Source organism: Choloepus didactylus, chromosome 26, assembly GCF_015220235.1.
Source record: "Choloepus didactylus isolate mChoDid1 chromosome 26, mChoDid1.pri, whole genome shotgun sequence".
Classification (NCBI taxonomy): domain Eukaryota; kingdom Metazoa; phylum Chordata; class Mammalia; order Pilosa; family Megalonychidae; genus Choloepus; species Choloepus didactylus.
This window is the reverse complement of record NC_051332.1, coordinates 2,414,906-2,440,122: the sequence shown is the minus strand read 5'-3', so window position 1 is coordinate 2,440,122 and position 25,217 is coordinate 2,414,906. Positions and strand designations below refer to the sequence as shown.

Here is a 25,217-nt window from a genome sequence, read left to right as displayed (position 1 = left end):
ATGAACCCTGATGACACTTCTGGGTTCAGCAACTTCCTGCAAGGGAAGGAGGGGTTTGGGTTGGGGACCTACATGAGAGTGAATTTGGGTTAGGGAAGGCATAGGAGAAGTTGGTGATTGTGGATCAGAAGAAGAATCAGTAAGAGGTTTGGGTTGTGGGCCAGCAGGAGAGCATGTTTGGGGTGTGGAAGGGATAGGAGAAGGTGGTGATGATGAATTGGAAGAAGAGTCAGGAGGGGGTTTGATGAAGGGTGCATGTAGGAAGGAGGTAAGGGAGGTGCAATAGGGGAATTGGGAGGAGATTGAGGAGAGTTCTGGGGTGCAAAGTGGAATGAATGATCTGGGTCATCTGATGGTTTGCTGTCTGAGGTTTGCTTAGGTAGTTACGAAGGTGAAGGCTTAGGAGTTTTCTTAAGGGAGATTGAAATAGGCAAAGGGGTTAGAGAAGATTTGTGGGGGGGAAGGGGAGATTGGAGAAGCAACATTTGGAAGGTAGAGCAGGAGAAACAGAGGGAATGTCTACAGCATATCTCAAAGAAAGCTTGGACATATGGTACCTTGTTCCATTTGCCATTCTGTTGACAGACTCTGTCAAGGTCAGTGAGAATTTGGGGATCAAAGTTCCCATTTTCAGGCCACTTAGAGCTATTGTCTACCTTGTATTGGGGCCAGGGAGTACTGCAGTAGCAAAAGAGCTGTTTGGGCTTGAAGCTTATGCTTAATTGAACCCTTGCTTTTATGAGGTAAACTTTGGGGGAGTTCATGGTGGGATAGAGGACATGTTGCACTTAAGGAGGCCTGAGGGGAGCCTGAGGGAAAGAATTGGCTTTAAAGCCTGTAGACATGATGTGAACAACACAGGCATCCCTGTGAGTCACACATGAGGTCCAAAGGAGGGAATGATTTCTGGACAGAACTGGAAGGAAGGGGAGTCCATAGCACCTCCTGGCCCAGGGGCTGCACAGTGAATTTCTCTATCTTATGTTAGGATTATCAGTGCAGCAAGGGAAGAGAAAGTACTTACTCCCAGGCTGGATAAGAAGTCAATCTTGGCATTCAAATAACAAGGGAAAGGTGTGTTGCCTCACCTTTCCCAAGTTTCAGCACCAATGTAAGGTAGTTTGGTTTGAAAGGTGGATGACAAAGCCAAAAAGAAGGCAACAATAAAAGGTTTATTAGGTCACAGGGCAGCCCTTACCCATCAGAGAAAAGCTGCTTGGTATCCATGCAGTTGGGTGGCAGGATACCATTTTTTATATGGCCTTCTGTCTGCTAGAAGTGTACACATGGTGTCTTGGATATTTAGGTTAGATGACTTTTGTCCAGTAGATTAAACATAGTTTATCTTGTAACTTTGCAATGCCTGCTTTGTAGATTCAAATGGTGGAGGTGGGGGAGGGAGGGAAAAACCACTTGGCATGAAGTGGGAGGAAGAAAAGGGGACAGTGATGGGCTACAACATAGCCAATGAGGCAGTGGAAAAAAATGAGGGAAGGGAGGGAGGTAATGATGGGTGTGAACAAAGGCAGAGGCAAGAAATTGGGGGGAGGGAGGAGGCAACAACACAGACTGGCTTTACAAAAGTGGGAAATGGGGGAAGGGCTCAGGGCCCGGACCTAACAGTTGCACCCCCCTGTATCTTTATAATGCATCAATGAATTTTATATTTAAAGTGGGTGAATGGTAGGTCACTTAAATTATTCCTCAGTAAAACTGTTAAAAATGTTTAACACACACCGTCCTTGTGATTAAGCTTTCCTGCGATAACCCATGGCAAATGAAAACATTTCCTTATATAAATGATGTACATGGATAATAATATCTTTACTCTTAATACCCCAAACTTGAAGAATCCAAATATCCACCAAGAGGAAAATGGATAAACATTTTATAATATAGTAATTCAATGGCAAAGACTCAATGATAAAAATAAAGGGAACTATTTATCCAGACAACCATAATAATATTTTAAACAAAACATTTTGACCAAAAGCTACAAGCACCAATGATAAATTTCAATTTATTTCATTTTTATGAATTTGAATATGTGGCAAAACTGATGTATGATGTAGAAAATCACATGAGGGTTGAATATGTTGGAAGGTGGTTATTGATGGAAGGGTAAAGGGTTATTTTGTAGATTAAGGGAAATGATTCCTATCTTGATAGGGTCATTGGATATGGTAGGGGACTGCGGATGAAAGTTTGTTAAATCTGAGCAATCATTCAGTTAAGATCATCACATGTCACTGTATTTCAATTTTACATCAATTTAAATAGAAAAATAAGAAAATAAGAATGAACATAAGAATATTATGGAGAAAATCACATTTTGTTGTCAGAGTCTACCCCTCAATGACCACCTCACTGATGATTGGTCCAGGCTGCCCATTGCTGGTGGTTCCAGGCAGAATGTTGGGGAGTTCTCTGGGGTTTGTTGTCAGCTGATGGATCCATGGTTACTGGGCTGAGTACTGTGGTGTCCTCAGTTCCATGGATGGCCTGTAAGCCTTTGTGGAGCTTGTCTTTTGACCATCCTTGGGAATCTCTGAGAGGGCATGATGGAGATGCTGCCCAATGATGTGAGTCCAGATCTCACATTCCAGAGATTCCAGTGGGAGTCAGGAGTCTGTCCACCTTTCATTGGCTTTTTGGTGGGTCTCCTATTCTTGTTCAGAACTGTTTAGTCTGTCAGAAGCCATTTTTGTATAAGATGTGAAAAGCAGCTTGCAGACAACCCTGGTTGCAATGATAGACAAGAAATGTCAACATTTTGCCGAGGTTAGTGCAGATAATCAGGGGCATGCAGAGACTGAATTAGGTTTAAGGAAGCCAGGCTACAGAAGGAGACTTTAAACATATTCAGCTTTATCAACACCTACAGAAAGGCAAAGTAAGATGAGAGCAATGCTGATGGAGGCCTTAACTTTGCTGGTCTGAAAACTAGAGGAAGAGAGCTCCAAATGCTTCAAACAAGATGAAATAGGGGAGATGCTAAAAATGCTGGAGTCCCAAGAAGAGGTCATGAGATCCAAGATCTTGCAAGAGACTTTTGGAAACCCACAGTGTGGTCACCTTTCACTTTCTCATGGTCCTTCCTCCAGGAATGGGACTGGTCTTAAAACAGCAATGACCTTCAGCTCCACACATGACTCCTGGAACACTAGCCTGCATTCACCCACCCCATTCTCTGTTTGCAGGTCATTGAGCCATTGGATCCAATGGAAACTACACGTTCTGGAGTTCTCTACCTTCACCTTCTGGACACACAAGTGATGTCCTCCATGGTCAGTTCATCCTTCAATCACAAAATATTGGACTTTCAGAAACACACCCAGAAATGTGGGGATTCCTCTATATGGAAACTGAATTATTGCTCAGGAGGAACAAAGCTTTTACTATTTAAGAAATTATGCATATATGCAATGGACTATATGAGAGACATTGATAGGTTTCTATGTGCTTATTTATTTGTTTATTATTTATTTATCTCTTTATGTATTCATATATTAATATTTTGCACTGAATTTGTTATATATACATATGCATTTATGTAATTTGAACATATGCAGTTTAGCAATGGGACTCTTAAAATTCAAAGCAACATTCATTTCCCAGTATATTCTGAACATTCTGAAGTCATAAGTAAAAGTAATAATCTTTTCCCTAAATATGTATTATTTGAAGAAAACATTTTAAAACTAGGAATATGAATCTTTTTTGGAGCAAAATTATAAAGAATGCTACATAGTTTAATGTTATCTCCTAAAATAAAAAATATTATAATTTATAGTGAGTTTCATATGGAGATGTTTTTACTCCAATGCAAGAGTGCTGCAATATTGTTTTTCTGGGGAAGAAGAAGTCCCTCTTGACAATATAAGGACCCAACACTCACCCGTTCTCTGTCACCCACTGACATAACTCAAAGTAAAGCTGAAGGAACAGGAAGGAGTTCTGCTCCCAGGAAATCAGTAGGCATTAAATAAGTAGTTTTTGTTTTAAATAATGTCCCTGTGGTGGATCACACAAACAGGTGTTGACTACTGAAAATGGAGAAAATCAGCAATTGTTTCTCTGAACAGATATGGGATCCACATAAGGTAAATGACTGATAAAGCATCATGATTTCTCCTCAAAATAGAGAATGAGACCTGGGTTAGTGCTTAGTGATACAACAGTGATGATGAGAAAAAAGTCCCTGTCCCTGGAAAGGTGATGTTTTAGGAGACTAAGGATGGTTTTAAAGAAAATTAAATAGAACACACAGTATATCAGGAGATGATAAGGGTGATGCAGAAATATAAGCATAAAGTGTAGGGAGAGGTGGATTTGGGAAGAAGGGGACTCTTGGAAGGGGATGGCAGGGAAGGCCTCTCTAAGGAGGAGATATCTGAGCAGTGACGGAACCTGAGGCAAGCACTGATGTGTGAAGGGCCAGAATAGGGTATGACCCTAAGTGGGGATGATCAGCATTATAGGAATGAGGAGCAGCCAGAGACAAGTATGGCCATAACACAGTGAGTAACACCCAAACTGGAGATAAGGGCTGCCATGGGCCAGATGACTGACTGCTCTGTCACCAGGGTAGGGAGATTTGTTTTAATTTACAAAGACAGTAACTTTGATGTGGGGAAAAGGGAAAGCAGTGAAATGAGGTGCAGACTTTTGAGAGTCACTTGATGCTCAGAATGGTCAGGGCTGGAGGAGTAGAGTTGGAGATGCAGAGAAGAGGTCAGTTCCAGGACCTCATCTTCAAGCAGATCCTGTGACACTTGCTGATGACTGTGGGTTCAAGAGAAGCTGGGAGATCAGGGGTTGAGAAGGCTTTCAATCAGGCATGCATATGAGGGTAGCATTCCATGAAACAGGGATGGCTGGCAGAGAAGAGTACTTGTTTGGAAACTGTAATGAGATTTTGTGGGAGTAGTGAGGTTTCAGAAGCTTCTTAGAAATCAGATTAGAGGTACCAAGTGCTCAGGACTTTATAAAAATGTGATGAGTCAACAGGGAGTGAGGTGAGTATAACTGAGAAGAGTTCTAAGGACTGTGTAGATTCTAACAGGTAAACTAGGATATCTCCTTGTGGCCAGATTCCTAATTCAGTTTCCCCAATATCAATGACATCACAAGGAGACTCACCACTAAACCTCCCAAATCTGTTTCCACAGCCACTCTGGAAGACAGTTTGGTGTTTCCTTAGAAAACTGGATATTTAGTTATCCTACAATCCTTCAATCTCACTTCTTGGTATTTACCTAAAGGCTTGAGTTTTCCAGAATCCTCTGTCCAGTCACCTTACCCTGCATTGGTAAGTAAAGGTTTCAGGAGCCCTTTAGACACAATATTTGAAATAAAAAGTGGATTAGAACCTAGAAATACTAAATAGGTCAAGCCTCTGTTTTAAGTACCATTTATTCTGCCATGGCTTCTTCCTACATTTAGCCAAACCATACCTTTCTACATGGTCTACATCCATACACAGCAGCCTCCAGGATGTCCAATTTCTATGTGTAACATGATTCATCTCTAGACCCCTCTGGAAACCTGCTCCTCCTTGGTCTCTCCCCTGTTGCATGTATTGGAATTCCAGCTTTCTTTTTTTAAAACTGTATTTGTCAAAAATTTTAAAAAATTTCAAACAAATCAAAACAAAGGAATGAGAAAAACAAATATCCTGAAATAACTACCAAAGGAATGAGAAAAACAAATATCCTGAAATAACTACTCTGCTTCCAATATGCTCCTACCATACCATGAGGAAAATAACAAACCATAGTTATTCCTGAGCTTTTTCATATCATTAAGATTACCCTCAATATCTTATCTGTTTTTATTAGATTATTGCCTTCACTAGTTGCTCTCTAACTCTAGGTCTCCTATATTCTACAATGTAAAGCACCTGTTTTACATTTTTCAGAAATTTCACATTTGTGATATCATACAATATCTCTCCTTTTGAATCTGACTTATTTCAACATTATGTCCTCAAGTTTCATCCATGTTGTCATATGATTTATCATCATGTTCTTTCTAACTATCACATAGTATTCCATCATAAGTATGTACCACAGTTTACTTATACACTCATCTGATGTAGGACATTTAGGTTGTTTCCATATCTTGGCAATTGTGAACTATGCTGCTATGAACATCAGTGTGCAAATATCTGTTCATGTCACTGCTTTTGGTCCTCTGGGTAAATAGTGAGAAGTGAAATTACTGGGTTGTAGAGTAGCTCAATATCTACTTTTCTAAGAAACCAGCAGACTGTCTTCCAGACTGGCTGAACCATTATACACTCCCTCCAGCAATGAATAAGCATTCCAGTTTCTCCACATCCTCTTCAGCATACGTGGTTTCATGTTTGCTTAATGGCAGCTGTTCTTATTGGTGTGAGATGATACCTCATTGTGGCCTTGATTTGCATCACACTAATAATTACAGAAGATGAATATTTTTTATGTTTTTAGAGATTTGTATTTCTTCTTTGGAGTAATGTCTTTTCATATCTTTTGCCCATTTTATAATTGATCTATTTGTATTAATGCTGGGTTTTAAGATCTCTTTATATATACAAGACATTCATGTCTTATCAGACAGTTTCCAAATATTTTCTCCCATTGAGTTGGCTGCCTCTTTACCTTTTTGACAAATTTCTTTGAGGTACAAAAGCTTTTAATTCTGAGGAGTTCCCATTTATCTTTTTCTTTTGCTGCTTGTGCTTTGTGTGTAAGGTCTAAGAAGCAACCTCCTAGTACTAGGTCTTGAAGGTGTTTGCTTACATTATCTTCTAAGAGTTTTATGGTGGAGTCTCTTATATGGAGGTCTTTAATCCATGTTGAGATAATTTTTGTATAGTGTGTGAATTAGGGGTCCTCCTTCATTCTTTTAGATATAGGTATCCAATTCTCCCAGCCCCATTTATTGAAGAGGCTATGTCCCAAATCAGTGGATTTGGGGACCTCATGAAAAAATCAGTCAACCATAGACCTGGGGGCCTACTTCCTTTTTGTTAATACAATTCCTTTGATCAATATGTCTATCTTTGTGCCAGTACCATGCTGTTTTTATTACTGTGGCTTTATATTAGGCCCTCGAAGACATGCAGTGTAAGTCCTCCCACTTCATTTTTTGTTTTTAGATTATTTTTAGCAATTGGAGGGATATTTCCCTTTGAAATAAATTTGATAACTAGATTTTCCACATCTGCAAAGTAGATTGTTGGAATTTTGATGACAATTGCATTAATCCATAGATCAGTTTGGGTAGAATTGACATCTTAACCATGTTTAGCCTGCCTATACATGAACATGGACTATGTCTTCACCTCTTTAGGTCACCTTCTATTTCTGTTAGTAGAGTTATATAATTTTCTGTATACAGGTCTTTTACACCCTTGGTTAAGTTTATTCCTATGTATTTTTTTTTTTTTTAGTTGCTATTGTGAATGGAATCTTTTTCTTGATTGTCTCTTCAGTTATGTCATTTCTACGGAATGGAAACATTACTGACTTATGTGCATTCATCTTATTTCCTGCCACTTTGCTAAATTTGTTTACTAGCTCAATCAGGTTTGTCAGAAATTTCTCCAGGATTTCCAAGTATAAGATCATATCATCTGCAAATAAAGAGAGATTTGCTTCTTCCTTTCTAATTTGGATGCCATTTATTTCTTTATTTGGAAAATTGCACTGGCTAGAATTTCTATCAGAATGTTGAATAATGTGACAATCGGCATCCTTGTTTTGTTCCTGATATTAGAGGGAAAGCTTTTGGTCTCTCACCATTGAGAACTATATTGGCTGTGGGTTTTTCATATATGCCCTTTATCATATTAAAGAAGTTTCCTTCAATTCCTAATTTTTGAAGTGTTTTTATTATAAAAGGATGCTGCATTTTGTTGAATGCTATTTCAGCATCTATTGAGATCATCATTTGATTTTTCCCTTCTCATTTGTTAATGTGTTTATTACATTAATTGATTTTCTTATGTTGAAGCAGCCTTGCATGCCTGGGGTGAACCCCACTTGGTCAGGGTGTATAATTTTTTAAAACATGTTTTTGAATTCCATTTGCAAGTATTTTGTTTACAAATTTTGCATTTATATACATTAGGGAGATTTTTAGTTTTCCTTTAGCACCTTTATCTGGTTTTGGTGTTAATGTGATTTCTTGGCTTCATAAAATAAGTTATGTAGTGTTCCATTTTCTTCAATTTTTTGAAAGACTTTCAGTAGGAATGGTGTCAGCTCTTTTTGGAAAGTTTGGTAGAATTCTGTGAAGCCATCTGGGCCTGGGTTTTTATTTGAAGGATGTTTTTGATAACTGATTGGGTCTCTTTATTTGTAATTGGTTTGTTGTGTTCTTTTATTTCTTCTTTATTCAATCCAGGTTTTTCATGTGTTTCCAGAAAATTATCCATTTCCTCTAAATTATCTAATTTGTTGGCAGAATTTTTCATGGTATCCTCTTATGACATTTTTTATTTCTTCAGGCTGTGTAGTAATAGCCCCCTTTCATTTATTATTTTGTTTATGTGAGTCTTTTCTCTTTTTGATTTTGTCAGTCTAAATAAGGTTTGTAAATCTGTGGGTCTTCTCAAAGAAACAATTATTGGTTTATTTATTCTTTTGTTGTCTTTTTTTCTTACTGTTATCTATATCGTTTATTTCTGCCTTTATCCTTGTTATTTCTTTTATTTTACTTGCTTTAGGATTAGTTTGCTGATGATTTTCTAGCTACTTCAGTTCCATTAGTTCTTTGATTTTAGCTGTTTCTTCCTTTTTAATGTATGCATTTAGAACTATAAATTTCCCTATCAATACCACCTTTGCTGCATCCCATAAATTTTGATATGTTGTGTTCTCATTTTCCTTTGTCTCTAGATATTTTACAATTTCTCTTGCAATTTTTTCTTCATCTCACTGATTATTCAGGAGTGTGTTGATTCAACTCCAGATACCTGTTAGTGTTTTGGTTCTTTCATAGTTATTAACTTCTAGTTGTATTCACTATGGTCAGGAAATGTGCTTTGAATAATTTTAATCTTTTTAAATTTATTGAGACTTGTTTTATGCCCCTGCATATGTTCTATCTTGGAGAAAGTTCCATGACCACTAGAGAAGAATGTATATCCTGGTAATTTGGGATGTAATGTTCTATATATATCAGTTTAGTCTAATTCATTTGTCACATTGTTTAAATTCTCAGTTTCCGTATTGGTCTTCTTTCTAGATGATCTATCTATAAGAAAGAGTGTTGTATTGAAGTCTCCTGCAATTATTGTGGGAACACCTATTTCTTCCTTTGGTTTTGCCAATGTTTGTCTCATATAGTTATAGTACACTGATTGGGTACATACACATTTAAGTTTGTTATTTCTTCTTGGTCAATTACTTCTTTTGTTAGTATATAGTGTCCTTCTTTTTCTCCTATAACACCCTTGGATTTAAAGGAATTCCATCTTGATAGGTGTTTGGACCAGAGGTTTGTGGTGTTCCTAGACTTCCCTGTTTTCACAGTTTTTCATGATAATTTGGTATATTGTCTTGCACATTTTACTGCCAACCTTGCTGAATGACTAAATACATTGTGGAATAAACCATATATAGTTCTTAAATTCCATTTGACTATTTTGATTAAATAGTATATTTATATTCAATATATTTACTGTTTAACTTTCATTTTAATCTGCCTTCTTTCCATGTACTTTCTATATGTGCTTTAGGTTTACTGCTATTTTTTTTCTCTCCAGACTGTATTTTTGGTGCAATGTATATCCAAGGTTTTTTTGTATTTTGTTTTTTTTTTCCAATTTTATTGTGATAATATCACATCCTATACAATCAATCCAAAGTCTGATATTATTGGGTTTTTTTAATAATTCAATTTTATTGAGATTTCACATACCATGTGGTCATACAAAGTGTACAATCAATTGTTCACAGTACCATCATATAGTTGTGCATCCAGTAACAAAATAAATTTTTGAACATTCTCATTACCACACACACAAAAGTAATAAGAATAAAAATAAAAGTGAAAAAGAACAATTAAAGTAAAAAGGAGCACTGGGTGCTTCTTTTTATGGCCCCCATTTTTCTACTCATCCATCCATACCCTGGACAAAGGGGAGTGTGATCCACAAGGCTTTCCCAATCACATTGTCACCCCTCATAAGTGTCATTGTTATACAATTGTCTTCAAGATTCCAGGGTTCTTGGTTGTAATTTCATAGTTTCAAGTATCCACTGCTAATTATTCCAAGTCATTAGAACATAAAAAGGGTTATATTGTGCTTAAGAGTGCCCACCAGAGTGACCTCTCTGCATATTTTGGAATCTCTCAGCCACTGAAATTTATTTCATTTCATTTCACATCCCCCTTTTGGTCAAGAAGAAGTTCTCCATTGCACAATGCTGGGTACAGATTCCTCCCTGGGAGTCATATTACACATTGCCAGGAGGATTTACACCTCTGGGTGTCAGATCCCACAGGGAGCAAAGCAGTGATTTCATCTGCCAAGTTGGCTTAGCTAGAGATAGAGAGCCACATCTGAGCAACAAAGAGGCATTCAGGAGGAGACAGGCACAATTATAAGCAGGCCTAGCCTTTCTTTTGCAGTAGCAGTCTTCCCAAGGGTAAGTCCCATGATTTGGAGCTCAGCCCATCAAACCACCAGTCCCCAGTGTCTGTGAGCACATCAGCAACCATTGATGGGGGGAAGAGCAACACACCTGCATTCTCCCCGAGCAATGTTCACATTAGAGGTAGAATATAATATTTCTCATTCCATGCCTTGCTTATTTCACTCAGCATTATGTCTTCAAGGTTCATCCAAGCTGTCATATGTTTCATGACATCATTCTTTCTTATTGCTATATAGAATTCAATTCTGTGTATATACTACATTTTATTTATCCACTTACCTGTTCAAGGACTTTTGGATAGTTTCCTTCTCTTGGCAATTGTGAATAATGTGACTATGAACACTGACTTCCAGGTATCTGTTCACATCACTGCTTTCAGAACTTCCAGGTATATACCTAGAAGTGCAATTGCTGGATCAAAGTGTAACTGTATATCTAGTTTTCTAAGGAACTGCCAGACTGGCTTCCAGAGTGGCTGAACCATTATACAGTCCCACCAACAATGAATAAGAGTTCCAATTTCTCCACATCCTCTCCAGCATTTGAAGTTTCCTGTTTGTTTAATGACAGCCATTCTAATTGGTGTGAGATGGTATCTCATTGTGGTCTTAATTTGCATCTCTCTAATAGCTAGTGAAGCTGCACACTTTTTCATGTGTTCCTTGGCCATTTGTATTTCCCCTTCAGAGGACTGTCTCTTCATATCTTTTGCATATTTTAAAATTGGGGTCTCTGTACTACTGGCATTGTGTTATAGGATATCTTTATATATGTAAGATATCAGTCTTTTGTCAGATACATGGTTTCCAAAAATTTTTACCCATTGATTTGGCTGCCTCTTCACCTTTTTGACAAATTCCCTTGAGGTACAGAAACATCTAAGCTTGAGGAGTTCCCATTTATCTACTTTTTCCTTTCTTGCTTGTGCTTTGGGTGTAAGGTCTAGGAAGTGACCACCTAATAAAATGTCTTGAAGATATCCCCCTACATTATCTTCTAGGAGTTTTATGGTACTGTTTTTATGTTGAGGTCTTTGATCCATTTTGAGTTAATTTTTGTGTAGGGACTGAGGTAGGGGTCCTCTTTCATTCTTTGGATATGGATATACAACTCTCCCAGGCCCATTTGTTGAAAAGACTGTTATATTCCATTTCAGTGGCTTTGGGGGCCTTGTCAAAGATCAGTCAGCCATAGATTTGGGGGTGATCTCTGAATTCTCAAATCAATTCTGTTGATCAATATATCTATCTTTGTACCAGTATCATGCGGTTTTGACTTCTATGGCTTTATAATCTTCAAAATCAAGGAGTGTAAACCTTTCCACTTCATTTTTCATTTTTAGAGTGCTTTTAGCAATATGAGGCATCTTCCATTTCCAAATAAATTTGATAACTAGCTTTTCCAAGTCTGCAATTTTTGTTGGAATTTTGATTGGGATTGCATTGAATCTGTAGATGATTTGGGGTAGAATTGACATCTTAATGATATTTAGCCTTCTTATCCATGAACATGGAGTATTTTTTTGATCATTTAAGGTCCTCTTCTATTTATTTTAGTAGAGTTATGTAGTTTTCTTTGTATAGGTCTTTTACATCTTTGTATAAGTTTATTCCTGGGTATAAGATTTTTTTTAGTTGCTATGAAAATGTTATCTTTTCCTTGAGTGTCTCTTCACTTTGTTCATTTATAGCATATAGAAACATTACTGACTTATGTGCAATAATCTTGTATCCTGCTACTTTACTGAATTTGTTTATTAGATCTATCATTGATTTCTCAGGGTTTTTCAGATATAAGATCATATCATCTGCAAATAATGACAGTTTTACTTCTTCATTTACAATTTGTATGCCTTTTATTTCTTTGTCTTGCCAGATTGCCCTGGCTAGCATTTCCAGCAAAATGATGAATAACAGTGGTGACATCAGGCATCAATGTCTCATTCCTGATATCAGAGGGAAGGCTTTCAGTCTCTCACCATTGAATACTATGCTGGCTGTGGGTTTTCATATATGCTCTTTAGCATATTGAGGAAGTTTCCTTCAATTCCTACCTTTTGAAGTGTTTTTATGAGAAAGAGATGTTGGATTTTGTCAAATACTTTTTAAGCATCTATTGACAAGGTCATTTGATTTCTCTCTTTTGATTTGTTAATGTGTTGTAATACATTGATTGATTTTATGTTGAACCATTCTTGCATGCCTGGAGTGAAACCCACTTTTTCATGGTGTATGATTTTTTATGTGTTTTTGGATTTGATTTGCAAGTATTTTGTTGTGAATTTTGCAACTATATTCATTAGGGAGAGTGGCCTATAGTTTTCCTTTTTTGTGGTATGTTTGCCTGATTTTCATATTAGATTGATGTTAGTTTCATAAAATATGTTAGGTAGTGCTCCATTTTCTTCAATGTTTTGAAAGAGTTTAAGTAAGCTTGGTGTCAGTTCTTTTTGGAGTTTGTTAGAATTCCCCTGTGAAGCGATATGGCTATGGACATTTATCTGTGGGAAGTTTTTTGATGACTAATTGGATCTCTCTGCTTATGATTGGTTGGTTGAGGTCTTCTATTTCTTCTCTGGTCAGACTAGGTTGTTCATATGTTTCCAGAAAATTGTCCATTTCCTCTACATTATCCAGTATGTTGGCATACAGTTGTTCATAGAATCATCCTATATTTTTTTAAAAATTTCTTCCTGATCCACAGTAATGTCACCTTTCTCATTCATTATTTTGTTTATATGGGTCTTCTTTTTTTTGTGAGTCTACTTAGGGGCTGATCAATCTTGTTGATCATCTCAAAGAACCAACTTTTGGTGTTATTATTCTCTCTATTGTTTTTTCTCTATGTCATTTATTTCTGCTGTAATCCTGTTATTTCTTCTACTTGGTTCAGGATTAGCTTGCTGTTCTTTTTCTAGCTTGTTCAGTTGTTCCATTAGTTCTTTGATTTTATCTCTTCCTTCCTTTTTGATGTATGTGTTTAGTGCTATAAAATTCCCCATCTGTACAGCTTTTGCTGCATCCCATAGGTTTTTATATGCTGTCTTCTCATTTTCATTTCTTCCTATATATTTAGCAATTTCTCTTGCTATTTCTTGTTTAACCCACTGATTGTTTAGGAGTGTGTTGCACTAGAGAAGAATTTGTATCTTGGTGATTTGGGATCTAATGTTCCATATATGTCTGTTAAATCCAATTCATTTATCAGATTGTTTAGGTTTTCAATTTCCTTATTGTTCTGTCTGGTTGATCTATCTATTGGAGAGAGTGATGTGTTGAGGTCTCCTACAATTATTGTGGAAATATCAGTTATTTCCTTTAGTTTTGCCAGTGATTGTCTCATGTATTTTGTGGCACCTTGATTGGACACATAAACATTTATGATTCTTGTTTCTTCTTGTTGAATTGCCCTTTTTATTAGTATGTAGTGGCCTTCTTTGTCCCTCATAATATCCTTGCATTTAAAGTCTATTTTATCTGAGATTAATATTGCTACTTTTGCTTTCTTTTGGCTGTAGCTTGAATATTTTTCCATCCTTTCACTTTCAATTTCTTTTTGTCCCTGTGTCTAAGATGAGTCTCTTGTATGCAACATATTGATGGTTCATATGTTTTGATCCATTCGGCCAATCTATATTTTATAATTTGGGAGTTTATCCATTTATATTTAATGTTATTACTGTGAAGGCATTTCTTGAATCAGCCATCTTATCCTTTGGTTTATGTTTTTCAGATATATTTTTCCCTCTCTCTCTCTTATGTCATTTTATGAACCAATATTGAATCCCTTTAGTACTGAACCTTTGTCCATATGTGTCTCTTTCTTTATTTCTCTATCAGCAGAGCTCCCTTTTGTATCTCAAATAGGGCATACCTTTATTAGCAAAATCTCTCAATATTTGTTTGTGAAAAATTTAAGCTCTCCCTCAAATTTGAAGGAGAGCTTTGCTGGATAAAGAATTCTTGGTTGGCAATTTTTCTCTCTCAGAATTTTCAGTGTGTCATGCCACTGACTTCTTGCCTCCATGGTGGTTGCTGAGTAGTCACCATTTAATCTTATGTTGTTTCATTTTAATGTGGTGAATTGCTTTTCTGCTGCTGCTTTAAAAATTTGATTCTTCCCTTCAGTATTTGACAGTCTGATCAGAATATGTGTTGGAGTGGGTTTATCTGGATTTATTCCATTTGGATTTTGCTGGGAACTTATATGTAGAAGATATGTGATGTTTTCCCCAACAATTTCTTTGAGTACTCTTTCTAGACCTTTACCCTTCTCTTCCCCTTCTGGAACACCAGTGAGTCTTTTATTTGAAGATTTTATATTATCTATCATATTCTTGAGGTTCATTTTGATTTTTTCAATTTTTTCCCCATTCTTTCTTTGTTCTTTCGTTCTCTGTTTTGTCATCCTCCATGTCACTGATTCATTGTTCAGCTTCTCCTAGTCTTGTAGTATGATATCCAGAATCTTTTTAATTTGATCAATGGTTGCTTTTATTTCCATAAGATAATCTATTTTCTTATTTACTCTTGCATTGTCTTCTTTATGTTCTTCTAGGGTCTTGTTTGTGTCTTTTGCATCCTGTGTCATGCTCTCATTGTTTGTCTTTATTTCTTTGATTCATTGCTCCAAGTACTGCATCTCCTCTGATCTTTTGATTTGGGTGTTTGGGTTTGGGTTACCCATATCATCTGGTTTTTTCATATGCTTTAAAATTTTCTGTTTTTGGCCTCTTTGCATTTGCTTAACTTGATAGAGTTCTTTTAGGATATGTAGGCTAATTCAAAGACTTATTTCAAATTTGTCAAATCTACATCTTGGTGGAGTGCACTTTCTCTAACAAGCAGGTGGCATCTGCAAGCCACCTATACCCCTTAGCCACTTCTCCCCAAATTTGTCCTTGTGGTGAGTGGTGGTCTCTTTCTTGTGGGGGTACAATTGATGCATCTTGTTTGTATAATTGTTGCTGTCTGCCCTGAATGTGTGGCATGTGTCTGAGCAGATAGGGAGGGAGTTGGCTTTAATAATCAAACCTCCCAGGTTTTCCTGGAGATTTAATGCTTTTTCAAGGGTCCAAACCTCCAGTTCAGTCTTGCCACAGATTGACTCTTCCAATGACCCAGTAGTCCTTGGTATTGGCATATGGTTCCTGGGATTTCTGAGTGGGTCTCTCTTCCAAGCTGTGCCCTCCTAGGGCCTCTGTTGAGGGAAGACTTTGCTACATCACAAGTCTGCACTCTCCCTCAAGGGAAGTTCTGGGCTGCTGGGCCATGTAGCAGTGTTCTCAGCCTGCTGAAAGGATGGCTGAATGGGGTGTGTTAATTTCCCCCTTTTCACACAACTCTGACTTCCTAGCTCTGGGACAATTAATTGCAGATGTGTGAAAGGGTATTTTCCATGCCTGATATTGTGGCATGTGCATGTGTTACTGGAAACACTTCTGATCACACTGGGTTTTTGGTGTGGCTCTGGGTTGTGGCACTGGCACCAGGCAGGAGTGCGGGATACTGATTACGTGCTTCGACTTGGCGGGCCTGGGCTGGGGGACCTGATCAGCCCCTGGGGAGGGTGGTGGGCACGGGCGACAGCGCCCTCCACTGCCCCCCAGGCCTGAGAAAGTGAGGCCGGAGGCAGGCCCCATTTCCTCACCCAAAATACCACTGTTAGGGGAGGCTTGCCGGAGGGAACCGCCTTTTCCCCACCCCCTTATCTTGCCCGGACACTCCCTGTTGCCAGTGCAACTCCCATCACCACCAGTGCGCATACATTGTTGCCAGACACCGTTGCCAGAGCAACTCCCGCCCCTTTTCAAACTACCTCCGTGCTCTCTTAGAACCAATCCTAACCTCTGCACCCTCTCAGAACCAATCCTAGCCTTTATCCCCTCAGCATTGGCTTGTAACAACCCCCGCCCTCTATGCCAGCCTATATAACCTGTGCTCACCCCTAATAAACGCTCTTGGCTTTACCCCCCTGAATAAACCCCCCTTTTGTTCTACCCCTACTGGAGGAAGAGTGTCTTGTCTTTCCCTTCTCGCCGCCCTCCACACCTTGCACGCCTCCGCCGGGGACCGGGCCCAGTCCCCCGCCTCGCCCTCGCCTCCGGGAAAGAGCCCCCGCCGCCGGTACCCTCCGAGCAACGCCGAGAGCCGAGGGTTCAGCAACCGGCCGCCCCCCCCCCAGACAAATCAACTGCGACCGCAACTGGCGCCCAACATGGGGCAGGTCCTCTCCACGCAGCGGTCCAGTAAACCACTCGCTCTCCCGGACGCCTCTCCAACTCCCCTTCTCCTCGCCTGCAAGGTAAGGGCCGCCTCTCCCTCGCCGCCCCGCGGAGCCACCTCTCCCTCGCCGCTCCACGTCCGGAGCCGCCTCTCCCTCGCCGCTCCGCGCCCGGGCCGCTCCTCCTTTCCCGTATTAACCCGGCTTTGCCCCCGACTACCTTTCGTCCTCTCTTCCTATGTCCCTCATTCCTCCTGACACTCTTCCTCCAGACATTCTCCCTCTTCCCCTCCATTACCTTGCTGTAGTCCTTTGTGTCTTTGTTTCTTTGTTTGGCACCGTGTGCCTCTTTGCAACCGCCCCCCCCAAACTGCTCCAAAATGGCGAACTTCCTCCTTCTTCTTCTACTGAGGGGAGGAAGTGCTCTAGTGATGACGTCAGCCCTAAGCCGGGCTGGAAACCGCATACGCTTTACCCCGCCCTTTCACAGGGCGGAACTAGTCCGCCATCTTAGGCCTTCGGCCCCGCCCTTTCACAGGGCGGAGCTAGTCCGCCATCTTATGCCTTCGGCCCCGCCCTTTCACAGGGCGGAGCTAGTCTGCCATCTTATGCCTTAGGCCCCGCCCTTTCATAGGGCGGAGTTAGTCCGCCATCTTATGCCTTAGACCCCGCCCTTTCATAGGGCGGAGCTAGTCCGCCATCTTGTGTCTTAGCCACGCCTACTGTGCCGCCATCTTGCGATGCTTGGGGCCTCCCACTTCCGCCTCCCCCTTCGACAAGCTCCCCCTCGGAGCCGCTACCGGCAGCTGCCGCCGCTCCTCCCACCCTGCCGACTAACAACCCCTGGCTGCCTTCTACACCTCAAGGCAACCCTTAGGACAGCGCTGCCCCTACCCCCACTCCCGTGCCAGGCCCTCTACTTTAAGTGCACCCTGCTAAAAGCCAGCTTAGGAAAATTTGCCCCGCAGTGCGGCTCTGGATCAGCCTAGCTTCAGATCTAGTCACTCTAGCTGTTCATGTATTTGGAGAGCCGCCGGAAAAAATTATCTGGCCCCTGGACGCAGGCCAAACCCGCCTACTTATCCGTGATAACCCGGACATGCAAATCCTCTTGGAAGGATTTCAGGGGGAATTCAGCTGCCATTATCCTAGCCATCGACTGTTACAGGGGCTCGCCAAGCTTCCCTTCCGCAGCCCCTTCCATCCTTTCCCTTCCTCTGTACCCATCCCAGGTGCCACTACCGTCTTCACTGACGCCTCCAAAACCCGTTTCGCCTTCCTCTCTTATTCCCAAGACCACCCGGAACCCCACCTATTCAGTTATGTTAACCTTCATTCAGTCCAAGTGGGGGAAATTCTGGCGGTATCATATGCAATAAAAGCCCACTGCAACCACCCAGTAAACCTTTTCACAGATAGCCTCTACACTTATCAGGTCTGCCGAGTCCTCGCGTTTTCCACCTTTTTCCCGGGAGACTCGGCCATTGATAAAGCACTTTCTGACCTCAGAAGCATCCTGGAGCATCGACAGGATCCTTTGTTCATTAGCCACATTCGTAGCCACTCAGGCCTTCCGGGGCCCCTGGCTAATGGCAATAGTATAGTGGACCAAGCGGTCTCAGCTCAGAATACCCAAGCTATGCTAACCCACACGGCAGCCCCTCCGGGGGATGCTGTTAACCAAGCCAAGTTATTGCATTCCAGGTTTCACTTTTCAGCTACGTCGTTACATCATTTATGTGGCCTCCCCCTAGACACCTGTAAACATCGTGTCCGCAATTGCGCAACTTGTGCGCCCTTTGCGCTGCTTGGCCCCCTGCAACCTCAGGGAGTCAACCCACGAGGCCTAAAACCCAATTCTAAATGGCATATGGACGTAACTCACGTTCCGTCCTTTGGGCGCCTCAAATATGTGCATGTAATAATTGACACCTTCTCGGCCATGTGTTATGCAGTCCCCCTTGCCGGGGAAATGGCCAAACACTGTATCAAGGCCCTAAGACAAGGAATTCTCTTCATGGGAGTTCCCTGGGACCTAAAAACAGACAATGGGCCTGCCTATCGCAGTGCCTCCTTTGCGGCCTTCCTTCAGTTATATAACATCACCCATCATTTCGGCATCCCCTATAATCCACAGGGGCAAGCCATTGTGAAAGCAGTCCATCGCCGCTTAAAAACACAAATTGAAAAAGAAAGGGCAATGCTCCCCCAGGCAACTCCAGGGGACCTTATCATAGCAGCCCTTATTCACCTTAATCTACTCACATTCAATAAAGAAGGGCTTTCACCCCTACATAAACATTGGGAGCCCTCGTATAGGCCCACCCAGGCCCCGATGGTCTACTGGAAGGACCCAGAGAGTAATGCCTGGAAGGGTCCCTCCCCACTCCTCGTCCAGGGGCGCGGGTTTGCTTGTGTTTTCCCAGATGATGCAGCACAACCAATCTGGATCCCAGGAAGGGCAATCCGGCCCGCCACCAGCAACCACGCATCTAACGAGACGAGAACGCCGTCGTCTTCGCAACCTGGTGCACCAGATGACAACAGTACACCTGGGCCTGGACCCCAGTCCGAGTGAACCCCCTTTTTCCACAGCCCTCCAGCCGCACCTCAGCTCCAACCAGCCGCACCTCAGCTGCAAACAACGCATCGCCAACACCACCACCCCAACCTCTTCTGCCCCCCTCTCGTTACTCCTCTCCCCTCCTCGACCTTATCCAAGCAGCCTTCACCTCAGTGAATTCCTCCAACCCCAATCTTCCCTCCTCTTGTTGGCTTTGCCTCTCCACTTCTTCCCCCCGTATGAACCAATTGCCTCCAACCTTTCCTTTTCAGAAAACACAGAGAACAGCCCCTTGGAATGCAATTGGAATACCTCTGCCGTCCCCCTAACCTTTCATTCAGTCTCCTTTACAGGAAAGTGCATCCGCCCTCGCTCAAGTAACTCTCCCAACCTCACAGCTTGTGCCAACTACTCATCTCCCAGCAGCTCTGCCAAATTTCTTATTCCTCACAACTCCTCCCAATGGCTCTGCTCCTCTACAGGACTTACCCCGTGCCTTAACGTGCAAACCATCAATATAACTAAAGAAACTTGCTTCCTAATTGTCCTTATCCCTAGGGTCCTGTACCACAGCGAGGAAGACTTCTTCCTCCGCCTGGAAAAAACTGCAGCTCCTGCCCCTCTGCAAAAGTGAGAGCCCATCACCGTCCTCACGATCGCCACCCTCCTAGGTCTTGTAGGCACTGGCACTGGAATTGCCGCGCTAGCCCGACAAAACTCCGCCCTAACTCACCTCAGGGCAGCCGTGGACGAAGATATTAGTCACCTACAAAACGCTATTTCCCATCTTAAAAATTCTGTTAACTCCCTCTCTGAGGTAGTGCTCCAAAACCGCCGAGGTCTCGACCTTCTTCTCCTCAAAGAAGGAGGCCTTTGCGCCGCTCTAGGAGAAGAATGCTGTGTTTATGCCAATTCCACAGGTCTCACCGAAGACAGCCTAAAGAAAGTCCGAGAGGGACTAAAACAGCGCAAAAGGGACCGTGAAGCTGCCAACTATTAGTCCCACATCTTTACCTCCCTCCTCCCTTACCTCCTCCCCCTCATAGGCCCCCTACTAATAATTATTCTAGCTCTCACCCTAGGACCCTGGGTTATCCACAGACTTCGCCAACTTGCTAAAAGCCAGGCCAATACCAATGCTGTCCTCTCATCATTTGTGCAAGTCCAGTATCAACAACTTGCCTCCACTGAAGAAGCTAACCCTCTGCCGTGTCGCCACCCTCGTCCATCCCGCAAGCAGCGAGGCCCTTGTCGAACGCCCGGGCGCCACACCAACGCCGAGCTCCAGCCTCTCTGAGCAACCGTCAACCCTTTTCCCCTCCCCGGCCTCCCCCTTCCCTCATCCCTTAGCGGACCTCTCCGGTAAGCTTCTTCCTTTAATTAGAAAAGAAGGGGGAAATGCGGGATACTGATTACGTGCTTCGACTTGGCGGGCCTGGGCTGGGGGACCTGATCAGCCCCTGGGGAGGGTGGTGGGCACGGGCGACAGCGCCCTCCACTGCCCCCCAGGCCTGAGAAAGTGAGGCCGGAGGCAGGCCCCATTTCCTCACCCAAAATACCACTGTTAGGGGAGGCTTGCCGGAGGGAACCGCCTTTTCCCCACCCCCTTATCTTGCCCGGACACTCCCCGTTGCCAGTGCAACTCCCATCACCACCAGTGCGCATACATTGTTGCCAGACACCGTTGCCAGAGCAACTCCCGCCCCTTTTCAAACTACCTCCGTGCTCTCTTAGAACCAATCCTAACCTCCGCACCCTCTCAGAACCAATCCTAGCCTTTATCCCCTCAGCATTGGCTTGTAACAACCCCCGCCCTCTATGCCAGCCTATATAACCTGTGCTCACCCCTAATAAACGCTCTTGGCTTTACCCCCCTGAATAAACCCCCCTTTTGTTCTACCCCTACTGGAGGAAGAGTGTCTTGTCTTTCCCTTCTCGCCGCCCTCCACACCTTGCACGCCTCCGCCGGGGACCGGGCCCAGTCCCCCGCCTCGCCCTCGCCTCCGGGAAAGAGCCCCCGCCGCCGGTACCCTCCGAGCAACGCCGAGAGCCGAGGGTTCAGCAACCGGCCGCCCCCCCCCCCAGACAAATCAACTGCTACCGCACAGGAGCATTCCCTGCCTTCCAGGAAGATGGCTGTAAGGGGTGTGGTTTTTTATCCTTTTGGCTAACCTCTGCCTTCCTTGTTCTTACACAATTAGCAGTGGGTGCACAAAAGGCAATCACCAATGCCAGATATTGAGGCATACCCACAGGTTGTTCAGTCACCACTCCTGCCACTCCTCACTGTGTGGTTCTCACTTCTGTATCTGCAGCCACTATTGGGTTTTTTTTTTTTGTTTTTTTTTTAAATCATCATTTTATTGAGATATATTCACATACCACGCAGTCATACAAAACAAATTGTACTTTCGATTGTTTACAGTACCATTACATAGTTGTACATTCATCACCTAAATCAATCCCTGACACCTTCATTAGCACACACACAAAAATAACAAGAATAATAATTAGAGTGAAAAAGAGCAATTGAAGTAAAAAAGAACACTGGGTACCTTTGTCTGTCTGTTTCCCTCCCCTACTTTTCTACACATCCATCCATAAACTAGACAAAGTGGTGTTTGGTCCTTATGGCTTTCCCAATCCCATTGTCACCCCTCATAAGCTACATTTTTATACAACTGTCTTCGAGATTCATGGGTTCTGGGTTGTAGTTTGATAGTTTCAGGTATCCACCACCAGCTACCCCAATTCTTTAGAACCTAAAAAGGGTTGTCTAAAGTGTGCATAAGAGTGCCCACCAGAGTGACCTCTCGGCTCCTTTTGGAATCTCTCTGCCACTGAAGCTTATTTCATTTCCTTTCACATCCCCCTTTTGGTCAAGAAGATGTTCTCCGTCCCACGGTGCCAGGTCTACATTCCTCCCTGGGAGTCATATTCCACGTTGCCAGGGAGATTCACTTCCCTGGGTGTCTGATCCCACGTAGGGGGGAGGGCAGTGATTTCACCTTTCAAGTTGGCTTAGCCAGAGAGAGAGGGCCACATCTGAGCAACAAAGAGGCATTCAGGAGGAGACTCTTAGGCACAAATACAGGGAGGCCTAGCCTCTCCTTTGCAGCAACCGTCTTCCCAAGGGTAAAACTTATGGTAGAGGGCTCAACCCATCAAACCACCAGTCCCCTATGTCTGTGGTCATGTTAGCAACCATGGTGGTGGGGTAGGCGAATACCCCTGCATTCTCCACAGGCTCCTCAAGGGGGCACTACATCATTTTTTTTTTTTTTTTTTTTTTTTTTTATTTTTCCTTTTTTTTTTTTTTTTTTTTTTTTTTTAACTTTCCCTTCTTTTTTCAAATCACCTGTATGAAAAAAAAATTTAAAAAGAAAACAAACATACAATAAAAGAGCATTTCAAAGAGACCATAGCAAGGGAGTAAGAAAAAGACAACTAACCTAAGATAACTGCTTAACTTCCAACATGTTCCTACTTTACCCCAAGAAAGTTACATAATATAGCAACATTTCAGTGAACTTGTTCCTACTACAACCATCAGAAATTAACAGACCATAGTCATTTCTGGGCATCCCCAGAACGTTAAATAGCTTATCTGTTCTTCCTGGATTATTGTTCCCCCTTCCTTAATTGCTCTCTACTGCTAGTTCCCCTACATTCTACATTATAAACCATTTGTTTTACATTTTTCAAAGTTCACATTAGTGGTAGCATATAATATTTCTCTTTTTGTGCCTGGCTTATTTCGCTCAGCATTATGTCTTCAAGGTTCATCCATGTTGTCATATGTTTCACCAGATCGTTCCTTCTTACTGCCGCGTAGTATTCCATCGTGTGTATATACCACATTTTATTTATCCACTCATCTGTTGAAGGACATTTGGGTTGTTTCCATCTCTTGGCAATTGTGAATAATGCTGCTATGAACATTGGCGTGCAGATATCTGTTCGTGTCACTGCTTTCCGATCTTCCGGGTATATACCGAGGAGTGCAATCGCTGGATCGAATGGTAGCTCTATATCTAGTTTTCTAAGGAACTGCCAGACTGACTTCCAGAGTGGCTGAACCATTATACAGTCCCACCAACAATGAATAAGAGTTCCAATTTCTCCACATCCCCTCCAGCATTTGTAGTTTCCTGTTTGTTTAATGGCAGCCATTCTAACCGGTGTTAGATGGTATCTCATTGTGGTCTTAATTTGCATCTCTCTAATAGCTAGTGAAGCTGAACATTTTTTCATGTGTTTCTTGGCCATTTGTATTTCCTCTTCAGAGAACTGTCTTTTCATATCTTTTGCCCATTTTATAATTGGGCTGTCTGTACTATTGTCATTGAGTTGTAGGATTTCTTTGTATATGCAAGATATCAGTCTTTTGTCAGATACATGGTTTCCAAAAATTTTTTCCCATTGAGTTGGCTGCCTCTTTACCTTTTTGAGAAATTCCTTTGAGGTGCAGAAACTTCTAAGCTTGAGGAGTTCCCATTTATCTATTTTCTCTTTTGTTGCTTGTGCTTTGGGTGTAAAGTCTAGGAAGTGGCCTCCTAATACAAGGTCTTGAAGATGTTTTCCTACATTATCTTCTAGGAGTATTATGGTACTTTCTTTTATATTGAGATCTTTGGTCCATTTTGAGTTAATTTTTGTGTAGGGGGTGAGGTAGGGGTCCTCTTTCATTCTTTTGGATATGGATATCCAACTCTCCCAGCCCCATTTGTTGAAAAGACCATTATGGCTCAGTTCGGTGACTTTGGGGGCCTTATCAAAGATCAGTCGGCCATAGATCTGAGGGTCTATCTCTGAATTCTCAATTCGATTCCATTGATCTATATGTCTATCTTTGTGCCAGTACCATGCTGTCTTGGCAACTGTGGCTTTATAATAAGCTTCAAAGTCAGGGAGTGTAAGTCCTCCCACTTCGTTTTTCTTTTTTAGAGTGTCTTTAGCAATTCGAGGCATCTTCCCTTTCCAAATAAATTTGATAACTAGCTTTTCCAAGTCTGCAAAGTAGGTTGTTGGAATTTTGATTGGGATTGCATTGAATCTGTAGATGAGTTTGGGTAGAATTCACATCTTAATGACATTTAGCCTTCCTATCCATGAACATGGAATATTTTTCCATCTTTTAAGGTCCCCTTCTATTTCTTTTAGTAGAGTTATGTAGTTTTCTTTGTATAGGTCTTTTACATCTTTGGTTAAGTTGATTCCTAGGTACTTGATTTTTTTAGTTGCTATTGAAAATGGTATCTTTTTCTTGAGTGTCTCTTCAGTTTGTTCATTTCTAGCATATAGAAACATTACTGACTTATGTGCATTAATCTTGTATCCCGCTACTTTGCTAAATTTGTTTATTAGCTCTAGTAGGTGTATCGTTGATTTCTCAGGGTTTTCTAGATATAAGATCATATCATCTGCAAACAATGACAGTTTTACTTCTTCTTTTCCAATTTGGATGCCTTTTATTTCTTTGTCTTGCCGGATTGCCCTGGCTAGCACTTCCAGCACAATGTTGAATAACAGTGGTGACAGCGGGCATCCTTGTCTTGTTCCTGATCTTAGAGGGAAGGCTTTCAGTCTCTCACCATTGAGTACTATGCTGGCTGTGGGTTTTTCATATATGCTCTTTATCATGTTGAGGAAGTTTCCTTCAATTCCTACCTTTTGAAGTGTTTTTATCAAAAGGGATGTTGGATTTTGTCAAATGCTTTTTCAGCATCTATTGAGATGATCAATTGATTTTTCCCTTTCGAGTTTTTAATGTGTTGTAA

The 25,217-nt window shown here is 41.7% G+C and overlaps 1 pseudogene; it reads left to right on the top strand.

Moving 5' to 3' along the window:
• Positions 1 to 2,561: 2,561 nt before the first annotated feature.
• Positions 2,562 to 25,217, top strand: part of LOC119520683 — a 178,866-nt pseudogene continuing 156,210 nt past the window's right edge.